We start from the raw sequence: 14266 nt of genomic DNA on the forward strand, positions 1-14266 counted from the left end.
TAGATATTTCAATTTGCATTTCACCCTTTTTGAAACAAGAAAACCATGCATACACTTAAGTTTTTCCTATAGTGCTGTCCTTGTAAGCTGTGTTCTACATCACATTTTCTGCCACATTTTTTCCTAAGCAGGACAAAAAACTTCACAGCTCCATGCTGTTTTCTTAAATCAGTCATCACAAAAAAAAAAAAAATGAGGTTTGAGAGAAACTGCTTTTATGAAAAAATTCACTGTGACCAGAGAGAACCTTTCCAGGCAACACCACTGGGTGCACTAACTCAGAGCGAGTTGCTCGATGGTCGCTAGTGGGGAAAATGCATACTATGAAAGTTCTGCTCCGCCAAATGCAATTCCAATTTTGGGGGGTGTATCCCCTCATATGCACACTTCCCTGGGCATAGTTAGCACCAGCTAATAGTGGTTGTTCCCAAGGGGAGAATTATCTACCAACTCTTGACCACAAGGTGGTTTAGAATTGACTTTAAGTTGTTGACTGATATTCTCAGAATTCAAAGAAAATTGAGTCCTTAGCAATAATAAAACTAGAGATGTTAATAATGGGATAAATAATAACCAGCAAATTGAGGACTTCTGTGCTAGGTATTATTAAGTTCTTGACATGAACTGTATTACCTAATTCTCACCACAATCCTGAATAAGCATCTCTTACTACAGTGGCAGAATGTGTCAATACTCACACCTCCTTCCCTAGCTACTCTCCCTTGTAGTGATCATTGGTGGAGAGGAGAATTGAAAGGGGCCTCAAACATAAACTGACTTGAATTTTAAATTGCCCAGGAGCTAACCAGTGAACCTTGGCAATGCTATGGATTAGGCATTACAACTGCATGATTGGAGGTTCAAACCCACCAGTTGCTCCTCTGTACAAAAGTGAAGGTGTCTTGTCCCTGTAAATATTTATAGTCTCAGAAACCCTACAGAAGAGTTCTGCCCCATCCTATCAGGCCACTGTGAATCTGAATCAAGTCCATGGCAATGGATTTGGCTTGGCTTGCTTTGGGAGATGGGTCAATAAGGCGAGAGAGAGGGTCAAGAGAGAAGTGGGCCTGACAGAGGGGATTTAGAAAAGAGAGAAGACAGGTTTAGAGAGACTGCTTGAGGACAGGGCTGTGCGGAGCTAGCGGGATAAAAAAGAGATTGAAGAAATATTTGATGTGCTTGATACAATCGATGCATGGATTGTTATAAGAGCTGTAAGAGCCCCCAATAAAATGATTTATAAAGAAAAGAAAGAAATGTTTGTTGGTGGTACCACCTCTTTGGAAGGCATTTTTACATCCTTATCTTCCTTTTCAAGATTCTTTTGATTTATGTGTCTGGTGGGTGCACAACAGGGCCGAGCATGAACCTAGCATGGCTCAGCTCTACTTGTACTACACCATTGGCCTGGGCTTCCATGGGAGACACAGGCGTCTCACATGCCCTCCTGCTGATGAAAGGCAGGAAGTCTGAGTTCACCTGGAAGTATCTCAGAAGAACTACCTGGAGATCAACTTTAGGAACATATCAGCCACTGACAACCCCCCGGAGCCTGATTCGACTCCAACATGTGGGGCCGCTGTGGGTTGAAGTCAAGGTGGTAGCAACTGGTGACTGGTTAATACCGTATATACTCATGTATAAGCTGAGTTTTTCAGCACTTTTTTTTGGGGGGGGGTCTTATAAAGTTTTATTATTTGCTCCTCTGCTTTCTTTCTTTTAAATACTTTTATTGGGGGCTCTTACATCTCTGATCATAATCCATACATTCATCCAGTGTGTCAAGCATATTTGCACATATGCCGCCATCTTCATTTTCAAACCATTCTCTTCCCACTTGAGCCCCATTTCTTCCCCCTCCCTCCCACATCCTCCCTCCCTCATGAACCCTTAATAAGTTATAATTTATTTTTTCCATATCTTACATCGTCCTCCATTGCCCCTCACCCACTTTTCCATTATTCATCCCCCTGGGAGGGTGTTATAGATTGATCTTTGTAATCGATTTCCCCTGTCTCCCCCCACCCTCCCCTAATCCTTCTGGTATCTCTACTCTCCTTGTTGGCCCTGAGGGGTTTATCTATCCTGAATTCCCTGTGTTGCAGCTCTTATCTGTAGCCGTGTTCATGCTCTGGTCTAATTTGATTTGGAAAGTAGAATTGAGGTCATGATAGTGGGGTGAAGGAAGCACCAAAGAGCTAGAGGAAACTTGTATGTTTCATCAGTGCTATATTGCACCCTTACTCACTCATCTCTTCCCTGTGACCCCTCTGTGAGGGGATGTCCAATCGTCTACAGATGGGCATTGTGTCTCCACTCCATGCCCCCGCCCCATTCACCTTGGGTATGGTTTTATTCTGGGTCTTAGATGCCTGATTCCTGATCCCATCGATACCTCATGATCACACAGGCTGGTGTGCTTCTTCCATGTGGGCTTTGTTGCTTCTCATCTAGATGGTCACTTGTGTATGTTCAAGCCTTTAAGACCCCAGATGCTATATCTTTTGATAGCCGGGCACCATCAGCTTTCTTCACCACATTTGATTATGCACCTGTTTTGTCTTCAGCGATTGTGTTAGGACAGTAAGCATCGCAGAATGCCGGGTTGTTAGAACAAAGTGTTCTTGTGTTAAGGGAGTTAAGGGAGTACTTGTGTTAAGGGAGTACTTGAGTAGGGGCCCAATGTCCATCTGCAACCTTAATTTGTAACATATAAATGTGAATACATAGTTCTATTCCCCTCTCATTGTATATATATATATATATATATATATATATATATATATATATATATATATACACACACACACACACACACATATGTACATGCCTGTATTTAGGCCTCTAAAAATGTCCTTTGCCTCCTGGTTCTTTCCTCTATTTCCTTTTTACTTCCCTCTTGTCCCACCATCATGTCCGGCCTTCATTGGGGTTTAGTAATTCCTCGCTGCTACATTGCCCTTGATTGAGCCCCACTAGGCATCGTATGACCTTCCTTCAATTGATTTGAGTTCACTTGTTCCCTTGTCCCTGGGTTGGTTCCCCCCCCTTACTTTCTCCCACCTCCCCTTCTCCTGTACCCCCCAGAACGATTGGTCCTGATCTTTCATCTCTGAATTGTTTATCCTGTCTATCTTATCTAGATAGACATGCAGATACATTAATAAGTGCAAAGACCAGGCAAAGACAAATAAAACAACAAAGGAAGTCAAAACCAACTAAACAACAACAGCAAAAAACAAACACAAAAAATAACAAAAAGAAAGCCACTGGCAAAAATGGAAAAGCCTACAAATAGTTCAGGGTCTGTTTGTCGGCCTTTACAAGTGTTTTCTAGTCGAGTCGGATGGGGTGCCACACTGTGTCTCCCAAGTCTATTTTTGGTATTCCCCCAGGGTTCTATCACTCTGCTCCCCCTGCTGCTCTGCTGCATGCCTTCAGTGCCTGGCCCTGGCATGATGGGGCCAGACCGTGCACTGTCTCCAGGGCTGTCCCCCGCAGTGTCATGATTCCGTGAGGGATGCTGTGTCCAATGGTGGGGCCACCCCTATGGTCCTCCCTGTGCGTTGTCTGCTCCAAATAGGAACATCATCCTCAGGGCTTGGTGGGCCAGGATGTCCTCTCCTCCCTCTCCATCCCTTTGCTTTTCTCCCATGTGCTCTTATCTGACACACCCCTGCCACTCCCCAACCAGCACAGTTTTAATGCAGTTTTTGTGGTAAAATTAGGTGCCTCGGCTAAGACTTGGAAGATGCGCAAGAATTTTCCAAGCAAGGGAACGTGCAATGGCATTGTGCTACTCGTTAAGTTATTGTGTACCAGCTCCACATCAGCAGCTCTCTACTTGACTCTGTGCCTTTGGGGCTAAACTCCTGGCTGTTGAATTGATTCAAAAATAATGGTCACCACATGTGCATCAGAATAGAACTGAGCTCCTTAGGCTTTCCAATGGCTGCTTTTTCTACACAGATCTCCAGGACTTTCTGCCAAGGAGCCTAGGTGGACTCAAGCCTTTCACTTAGCAGCCTCACAAGAACCATTTCTGCCCTCCAGGGATCTTTGGTAAGCTGGTCCCTATAAGGTTCTACCAATGGAGGGCCCTAGGAGGAGATTGGAAGGCAAAGGGAGAGAAGGATTTAGGTTTTCTTGTTTGCTTTTCCTCCTGTTCCTTTCTCTCAGCAATGGTTCTTTACCTCCCAAAACATCAGCTGCTTCTAACCTCTAGCTCACTTCAGCCTCAGCAATTGAGTAACTGGAGAGTCAGAGCTGTCCACTCTGGGATCAGCAGCAGGCTTGCAGATGGCTCCTCTCATGTCAGTCACTTGGTACTGTAAGGTCTCTCTCTCCGGGCTAGAGTCCAACCTCGGTCCGTGGCTCCGCATGAGAAAGATTTCACGCCGAAGCTGGGCTTGTGATCCAAGTGAATTTAATGAAAGTTCAAAGAAGCTTCAGGTTTTACGTGGCACCCATAGGATTCCTTTGACCATGCGGCCTGGCAGAGACTGCTTAGGGTCACGCAACGATCTCTCGCCTCCCACAAAGAGGACCAGACCATCCAAGCAAGACCCTCTCCCTCTCGGTTCCTGCCTTCTTAAGGGTTCCCGGGGGAGGTGTGGTGAATGACCCCAGGTCGATCCCATTGGCTGAATTGCAGTCACCTGGCCCAGGTGGGCTGCTCCAGGTGTAACGCCCATCTGTGCCCACCGGCGGGAAAATCCAGCTTTGTCCTTTGTTGGCTCTCCTGGGCATGCATAAATGGACTTCCCAATTACCTAGGCTAAGCTACCTAACAGTACCAGGAAGGCTGGCAGCCAGAACAGGAGCCAGCCCCGGCAAGTTGAGAGGCAAGACCCCAGGCCTTGGATGGTGGGACCCAGGGGAGCTAAAGTACCAAAGCAGGGAACCAGAGCACCCAAGTGCCTACTGTGAGTTCCAAGAACTGGTAGTCTCACCATCCTTATTTCTAAGTGTTGCACTTCCTCCATCACAGATTGGTTTGGGTTTGGGGAAATTCATGGCACTTTCAATATTCTTTGCCAACACTATACTTTTCAACTGCATCAGTTTTTCTCTGGTTTTCCTTATGCAGAATCCGACTTTCATGTGTATATAAGGCAATTGAAGATACTATGGTGTCTTAGTCTGGGTAAACTAGGGATTTAAATCCATAGAAATTGATATATGTATGAGAGTTTTATATAAAGGGTAAGTGTACATTCAGAAAGCATCCCAATCCAGCCCAGTCCAATCCCGTAAGTCTGACTTAGCCCATATGTCCAACACCGATCTACAAAGTCCCTTCAAACTCTCAAAACACACAATGACGCCAAATGCAGGAGGATCACAGGCCAGTGGGTAGAAAGTCTTTGAATTCAGTGGCTGTGTAAGCATCTCAGCGCTGGCAGGGGTCTCCACGCGGCTGCTCCAGCACCCCAGGCTGCATCAGGGTAGGTCCATGGTGCTTTTCCTCAGGGATGTCTCTCAGGAAATGAGCCTTGCCAGCTGAGACAGAGAACTAGCTAAGGCAGCCACACAGTGTTCTGACCATCACAGAGCAAGAGACCCGAGAACTAGAAAGGCGAGGCTCACTGAGCCATTTATCTCTCAGCCCTTCAATTAACCCCACATGTGCTTATCGTCCAGGTTGGCACAATAAACCTTAACTATCTCACCTGGCTTCGGTCAGATGCACCTTTGTCCTCAAGGTGACTTCTGGTTCTTCAACATTTACTTTAAAGAGGTCTTTTGAAGCAGATTGCCCCAATGCAATGCATCGTTTGATCTCTTGACTGCTGCTTCCATGGGCACTGATTGCAGATCCAAGCAAAACAAAACCCTTGACAGCGTCAATCTTTTCTCCAATTATCATGATGTGGTCTATTAGCCCGGTTATAAGGATTTAGGTTTTCTTTGCATTGAGTTGTAAACCATGGCTGTATTCTTTGATCTCTATCAGTAAGTTCTTCAAGTTCTGTTTGCTTTCTGCAAGCAAGGCTGTGTTATCTGCATACGGCAGGTTCTTAATAAGCCACCCTCTAATCCTGATACAGTGTACTTCTTCATCTTGTCCAGTTTCTCAGATTATTTGTTCACCGTACATAATAAATAAGTATGGTGGAAGAATACAACCCGAACCCACACCTGTCTTGATTTAGAACCATGCAGTATTCCTGTACTGTGTTTGAATAACTACATCTTCGTCTATATATAGGAGTCGCATTAGTACAATTAAGTGTTTTTGAAATTCCCATTCTTTGCAAGCTTATCTGTAGTTTGTTATGATTCAAACAACCAAATGTCTTTATATAGTCAATAAGACAGATGCAAACCTATTTCTAGTATTCTCTGCTTTTGGCCAAGATCTAACTGATGTCAGCACTGATATCCATTATCCCCTCCCCCAACAAAAAGCTCAGAAATGCTGATGAGACCAGCATCCCTTTGCCAGTTCTATTATCTGTGGGAATTCATTGCAAGTACCCTGATCTGAACCTACGTCTCTGGGAGTTTGACCAGGGTGAGTCCATCTTCAGACTTGGAGCTCTGGGAGCAATGACTAGATCAAGCAGTGTCCACAGTAAGGGGGCAACTTGGTCCCTGATGATCTCGTTGTGTTGCAGGCTGGCCTGTGTAGCTTATCCTTACAGGACCCACAGAACAGTGGGCCATTCACAAGCAATGCCTTCATCCCTTGGGTTCTGTGCCACCGCTCTGAAATCCGCCCTGGTCTCAGATGATGACCTTTTCACTACCTCAAGGTTGTGGAGATGAACTTCTGCTCTGAAAGCAAAAGCAACAGGGCCCACCACCTGCCATTCAACAAGAAGCTGGTTGTTATTTTTCATTGAAAGGCTTATTTATCATCAGGACGGTATACCAAGAAGTCCCGAATCCAGCATAGGATCAGGACATCCCAAAGTCCTCTCCTGTCATCGTCTTCCAATGACCACGGAGCAGACCACTCGTTCACAGGCTATTCCAGACATGTGATACATTGTGAGCCATTGTCACTGCCAGCAAGCATGGCATTGATTGCTACCATGGCAACTTTGGTGGGCATGGAAACTTTGGTAGGGAATACTAGAAAGTAAATACTATTTGTCTCATCCAAAGAATAGAGGATCTAAAGAAACACAAATTAACCTCGCTTTTGGCAGAGGACCACTTGCTAGGGACATGATAGAGTGAACATAATATACGCCATGCAAATGCCAAAGATCTGTGTATATGTGGCGAGGGGTGGAGGACACACTTGACATCAAAAACTGCTGTTTAACGATATGCTATCGGTATTAGCTCCCAATAAAATGATTTTAGAAATAAGTTAAATTAAATTTTTTAAATTATGTTTTCAATGCTATATTCACAATCATGGCTTCAAATTCCATCTTTAAATGTGTATCTCTAGCCTTGACCTGGTTTTTTAAATGCAACTTCCTTGTTATGGGTTGATTTGTGATCCACACAAAAATTATGTTGAAGCCCTAACTCCTAGTATCTGTCATATCTGTGAATGTTACCTTGTTTGTAAATCTAGTCTTAGCAAATACAGCTCATTAAAATAAGTCCTCCCTGGAGTGGGGTGGACCCTCATCCAATATGACTGGGGTGAAGTGGAGGAGACCTAGAGACAGACAGACGCACTGCAGAGTGCCCATGGGAAGATGAAGGCAGAGATTGGAGCGAGGCATCCACAAGCCAAGGAGTGCCAACAACCACTGGATACTGGGAGAGCAACATGGGACAGACTCTCATTCAGAGCGTTCAAATGGAGTCAGCTTTGCAGACATCTTGCTTTCTGACTTGTCGCTTCCAGAATAAGATTCTGCTTCTGTAAGCCCCTCACTTTGCAGCGTTTGATGATAAATATCAGCCCTAGGGAACTAATATGCCACCTAGTGGACATTTCTAGAGGAATGCCCCCCCCCCCGCATGTCAAAGCTGACCAATTGAAACCACCCTTTCCTCTAAATCTGCTTTTCCTGTGTCCACGAATGTTTTCCAGGTCACCCAGGTTCAGACGCTCAGATTCACCTCTGGCATCTCTTTCTCACCCACAACCAAGAAGACCAGGCTGTGATGTGTCCGTCATTCCGACTGCCCCTGCCCCATGTCCCTTAGACAGCTGCTGTCCCGGTTCCTCACAGCACACCTCAAAGCACCACTGTCCTCTCTCATGCGAGTTTGACCTCTTGTCCATACAATGTGGCCCAAATCCTTCACGCTGCCATCCGGGGCTTTCATGTCCTGAGCCAAGCTTCCCTTGGGCCCCTTACCTCTCTCTCACCCCATAGTGACCCCTTGCGGTGGTGCCCAATCAGGCTTGCCCGCATCCCCAAGCCAGGCAAGTCTCCGGGACGCGCTCAGGGTTGGTGCTCAAAGCAGGGTGATGCTGCCTTCGGAACTGCCTGGTTGCCCCTAGCAATGGATGGCATCTCCCCCTGGTCTCCCTCCCTGTGTGAGGCTCACACTGGAGAGGCCACTCTCTGGGTGTGTGCTGATTAACGGTTGTGATGGCGCCAGGATCCAGGACTCGCAGACAGAGATGGAGCTGCCTGGAGCAGGCTCCCGGCACAAAGGCAGTAACTCAGGACTGTCAGCGACTCCTTCCTGCCTAGGACAGGGGAGGTGGGCAGCGGGCTGTGTGTGTGTGTGTGTGTGTGTGTGTGTGTATACACGCGCGCGCACACACAGGCCATCCCTGAGACTGTGAGCGATGGGGAGGAGTCCAATGCCTCCTCTCCACCCAGGGCCTTTCTTCCCGCCCGCTTCCTTTCTCACCATCTAGACTCTGCTTTGTCCTGTGCTGCTGAACTGCAGAGTCTGAGTTTGTGTAATTGACCAGATGAAATATCATTCATATGAAATCAGTCCTATCGGTGCCGTTTACTCTTAGAACCCGAAGCTTTATCTCTTTTTTTAATGTTTTCTTCACCTTTTGATCTCTAAAGCAGAGTCCCCTGGCATGGGTGATAGATACTGATCATATAATCTCGGGTGGGAAATTAGCTCCAAAGATGCCATCCAATCTGACATTTCAGAAATTCATAGCTTTTTCTTTCGGCTTTGGTATTAAGTATGAAAGATTGCCTTGTTGTGTGGGGGTTGTTTAGTGGATGGTGGTGGTTTTCTGTAAGATTTAGAATAGCTTTGGGACCAAAGGAATAATATCCTGACTTTAAAAAATGAAGTGTCACCTAATTTTTCCCTTTTAAACGTTGTATCTAGCACTTAGGTTTTAAAAGAGATGCAAATGTTCACAAATGCACACTTTATTCCCCAAAAGGTATTTCCTAAAGGAACATGCTCAGATATGGCTGCTCAAATGTGATGTTTTAAAAATAATGATTTGATTGTTTTTATGGTTCCTGCATGCTTTGCCCTCACTCCAAAGGGCATGGCTACACAAGATAGGTGGGTCAATAGAAGAGATACTTTAAAGAAAGTTCCAAGATTCTCCATGATACAAAAAAGATGGATGTGCGGGTTCTATTTGTGTGATAAAATGGTCAGCAGGATGGGGGTGCATCTCGTGGTGCTGTGGGGTCAGTGTGGGACTGCTAACCACAGATCAGCCGTCCAAGCTGCCGGCTGCCCCCAGGAGAAGGATGAGTCTGTATGCACCGGTACAGGAGCCTTATGTAGGGTCGCTATGAGTTGGAATCAACTTGATGCCCGGGGGGGGGGGGGTGCGGTTTGGGGCCCTTGGGTTTGTTGGTATATCAGCAGTGAACAAAGCTTCCAGTCAACATTGCAAAACTTTACAATAGGGATTTTCACTTCAAAAAATGGATTCTATCATGCAATTTGTAGAATGGGCTTTTCCTTGCTGACAGATGAAATAAGACTGTGCCTTTGCAGGAAGGGAGAAGGCAGGGGTGGGGGTGACAGAAGCAAAGGACAGAGAAAAGAGGGGGAAGTGGTCAATGAAACATGAGGGAGGTGCAGAAACCTCGATACGACAGGGAGCGGATGAACTCATATCAAGTGTGACTTCATCATGAACTCTTCAGTTGAGAATGAACTGCTGTTTAATAGTCCTAGGAACTTGTAAGACTTCTGGACAGGAGAGGTGGTCAAGTAGGCGGTTCTCGACTATGCTGTTGTAACAAATAATCCCCAGTCTCCATTGCTTCCCCCAACAAATGCTATTTTGGTTCACATTACATATCAATGTAGGGTGGCTGAGGACTGGCTGTACTCTAGGTCACTCTTGCCCAAGGCCTCAGGCTAGCAGTCCACACTGGAACTTTGCTAGTCACCACACCAACCAACCAGCTACTGCCAACATGTTGATTCTGACTCATAGGGACCCTGTATAGGGTTTCTGAGTCTGTGACTCTTTACAGGAGCAGCTAGACTCATCTTTCTCAATGCTTACTCTAAAGCACCTTCATCATCAGTCACTGTGATAGTTAGGTTTATTGTGCCAACTAAGCCAATAGGAACATGTGGGCAGAGTTTAATCAGGTCGCAACTTGATTGAAGGGTGACACATAAATAAAGATGACCAGCATCCCATCTCTCTCTTGCTCCCTGGTGACAGGACTAGAGTGCTGCTGATTGAGCTAATTCTTTGCCTCAATGTGTGCTGCACTACCTCTGGGCCAAGCCAACCCATGGATCTTGTTGCTAGAACTTGAGGTTCCTTCGAGACCTGCTTTGCCAGGCCGACACCGCTTGAGTTCGAGATCCCATCGGGGCCTGCTTCCCTAAGCTCCCGTGCTACTGACTGTTGCTGACCCACCCTGCTATCTGCTTCATTGACCTTGGACCAGCAGCCCTCATGAGTTGAGGGATTTAAAGTATATTAATTGTTCCGTGAAAGTGAGTTGAACTGTATTGCTGTGTGGACTAATCTCACTGTATAAATCTATATAGAGAGAGAGACTTATACATATATATGTATTCATAAGCGTCCTTGTTTGTCTCTCGAGAGAACCCTTCCTAACACAGTCACCATAGCAGAGGGCAATGAAAGACAAAGGAAAGAGTGCACTGGCTCTTGAAGTTCAACTGAGAGCTAACACAGTAATGTTGACTCACAGTTAACCGACCAGAATATGATCACATTGAACTCTAAGGGGCAGGAGAGTACCACTTGACCGTGTGTTCAGAAAAGGAACTAGAAACGCATGGGGAACAGCAGTGAAGGACCATCACGGTAGAAGACAGCCACCTGCTCTGAGGATGAGGACACTAAATGAGAGCAACTTCCATCACCAGGATGGAACCGAAGAGGGCCGTCATTATTCTCTACGGGCACAGATCAGCAAACCTTCCATTCTGGCTTGTCTTTATTTGCATCAAAACTTTCTAGAAGGAAGCAAAGGACACAAAAGCCCCTGGAAGTGGTGAGAGTGGAACACAAGATTTCAATTTGCACTTATGTTCTTGTGCAATGTTAGTAAATTTCATTTGTAATGACATTTGAAAATGACATTTATTTGGGTCCCTCTCTAAGAACTCAGAAGGAGGCAGGGGAACTGGCTATAAAGAAGTTTAAAGAAGTGAGTTTGTGTATGTGACTCTGAGAGGAACCAGGTTTTGCCCCAAACACAAACATGGCTGGTGAACTTGACCCAGGGTGAGGTGACGGTGCCCTGTTCCACCCGGGAGCCCAGCCCACATCTGCCACAGGTATGTCTTAGTACTTGTTGCCTCTCTGAATCCAAGAGTGAAGACTCTTTTTTTATCAGCCCTTGTTCTTGGCAGGGAATTCTTTTCAGCTCATTGGCCAGGACCATGAGAATTATTTCATCTCTGATAATATAAAGAATGATCTTTGGACACCATCACCGTGACTTAGAGTAAGAGAGTCAAGGTACACAGCCCCTAAGAAATCTCAGATTTCCAGCTGGAATCTCATCCCCACTACCATCCTGGGGGGGAGGCTGGGAGGGACCTGGGCAGGACAAGAGCTCAGGGAGGTGCTTGAGACGATGTGACTAGCCTTGCCTGGGGGGGGTCTTCTCCACCATCAAGACAGGACTTGCAGCCTGCTTTGCCATCCACGGCAGTTGGCCCTGAGAAAGGTGGGAGACTGGGTCGCAAAGTGAGAAAGAGCCTAACTGAGTTGCATCACTCATGGCCAAATTGGTTTCAGCCATTCCCTACCCCTTCCCCACCTCTGCTTTCCATCTCTAGACATGCATCTACTGGCCGGTGAAGGATGATGGCACTGAGTGTGCCCTGAACCCCTCCCCTTCTTAAAGCAAGCAGCCATCTAAGCTAGGCATCCACTGAGTTCATATAGGAGAAGCCCACCAGCCTGTGAGACCCAAGGATGATAAATAGTACAATCCAAAGGAAAGAATGGTATCAGAACTTAAATGGTGAACACCCCACTTGCAGACGGCTATGGATGACAGTGGGAGCCCAGAGTCCATTGTCAAGGTCCTTACATAGAAGAAGTCTCCGGTGGATCCCCTCTGACCACAGTCGAGGACGGCGAATAACCTTGTTAGCAGACAGGGATGATTGTAAACTCAATCATGGCAGACGGAATTAGGCTAAAATGTGGTGCCTGGTTAATTGATCTTCCTTTGACCCATTTTGGATTTATTTTAGTTTTCGTTTGTTCTAGGTTTTCTCAACAGAGGTTTTATTCTCTGGTTTATTTTAATATTGTTGGTGGTATATTTTAAACTATATTTGATTTTTTGGGTTTGAGGGGGTATGTTTTCCAGTATATGAAGCACAAGGTGGGTGGATGTGCAGAAACGGTAACAGGTGTAATGGTTTATTGAGTATACAAGGTAAATGAAGATTGGAGAAAAATGACATATAATGACAAAAATGGAGCATTATGAATGCAGAATGTTCTCAAACTCATTGTGATGATGTGCATACAACTCTTTTTAATATAACTGAACAATAGAAGTGTAATATATATGAATTATATCTCAATAAAACTTTATTGATCAGCAAAGAGTCCAGCACAGCACCATAATGAGACCTACAAGATGATGAAGCATAGCTAAGAATTAATTCCCACCCTCACCAAACCCACAACCTTGTAGGGGAATTAGAAACATAATCAAACACCAGACAAGGCACAGTTTGGTGGGAGAAGAAAGGTGAAAAGGATACATTTCTGCTAGAGGGATCCAGACACCTTTCCCGGGTGAACTTCTCAACCTGACCCATGGCCATCTTTGACAGAGGTGGCTAGGTGTATATTTCTTGTCTCCAAGGCACAATGTGTGGTTTGGAGCTGAAAACATGTCACACTTTTCCTTTTCCTTACTGGCAACCGCACCATCAGAGCAGAATGAGAAAGACTTTAAGGGTCAGAAGCAAGTTCATGGATCAGAAGCAGTGCATCCGTGGTAGCCCTTTGCCTCCTGTCTGCTCACTGAGGGAACCACACCACCTGCAGGCTGTCCGAGTCGACTTTTCAGGAGCAGAAATGCTCAGCAACATCCTCCACCCAGTCCCTTTTCTGATCACTGTCCCTGAGTGCACTTGGGAGCCGGCTTCTAGTCTGTCTTCCCCTGGGCACTGTGGTGATTCTTTCCCATCTCACATTCTCAGCTTGGCGTTATCAGCCTTTGCTCCCTTGTCTCTGAGCAGCCCATGAGCTTCTTGGGTCTGCTCTAACTTTTCATGTAGGACTCTCGCGGTCATTCTTTTTACCCAGCGCCAATGCGCATTCCTTCCCAGAGACACGTCTTCTGCATCTTTCCTTGTTCCATCCAGTTGGTGACCATACCCTGTCATTGAAGTTTCACGTCTTCCTGTACGGGAAGGCATGGCAGAGCCTTCTAGCGGCAAGAAATAGAAACCCACTCTAACTCACTTGGGCCAACCTGGGGGATTTATTTATCTCAGGTTGTGCCAGATGATCAAACAACAGGAAGGATGGCCAAATGGCAGGTGAGCACCAGCTAGGCACGGACCCGAACTGGAGGACAGTCCAGGATCAAGGCTGCTACCCTCTCAGAATCTCCCCTCTAACTCTTTGGTGCCACATGATTTCTCAGCCCCATCGCACTGTGATTACTCTTCCATTCTTCTCCACTCAGTGATCTTCCCATTTGGTTGCAATTGCCTAATGATAAGTTCCTGAGATGTACAGTTCCTCAAAGCATGAAACCATTAGAAGCAGAATTGTTGTTAGTGGTCATAAAGTTGGTTCTGACTCATACAACCCTACATACAACAGGACAGAAAACTACCTGGTCCTAGGCACGCTCACCATCACTCCTATGTTTGAAGCCACTGTTGGCCACGGTGTGTCAATCCATCTCATCGCGGGTCTTTC

General features: G+C 45.9%; 1 protein-coding gene across 1 annotated transcript in view; it reads left to right on the forward strand.

Moving 5' to 3' along the window:
- Positions 1–14266, forward strand: part of PUM2 (pumilio RNA binding family member 2) — a 198401-nt gene that overhangs the window by 14265 nt on the left and 169870 nt on the right. The gene's annotated exons all lie outside the window — the stretch shown is intronic.

This window comes from Tenrec ecaudatus, chromosome 8 (assembly GCF_050624435.1).
Source record: "Tenrec ecaudatus isolate mTenEca1 chromosome 8, mTenEca1.hap1, whole genome shotgun sequence".
NCBI classification, from domain to species: Eukaryota; Metazoa; Chordata; class Mammalia; order Afrosoricida; family Tenrecidae; genus Tenrec; species Tenrec ecaudatus.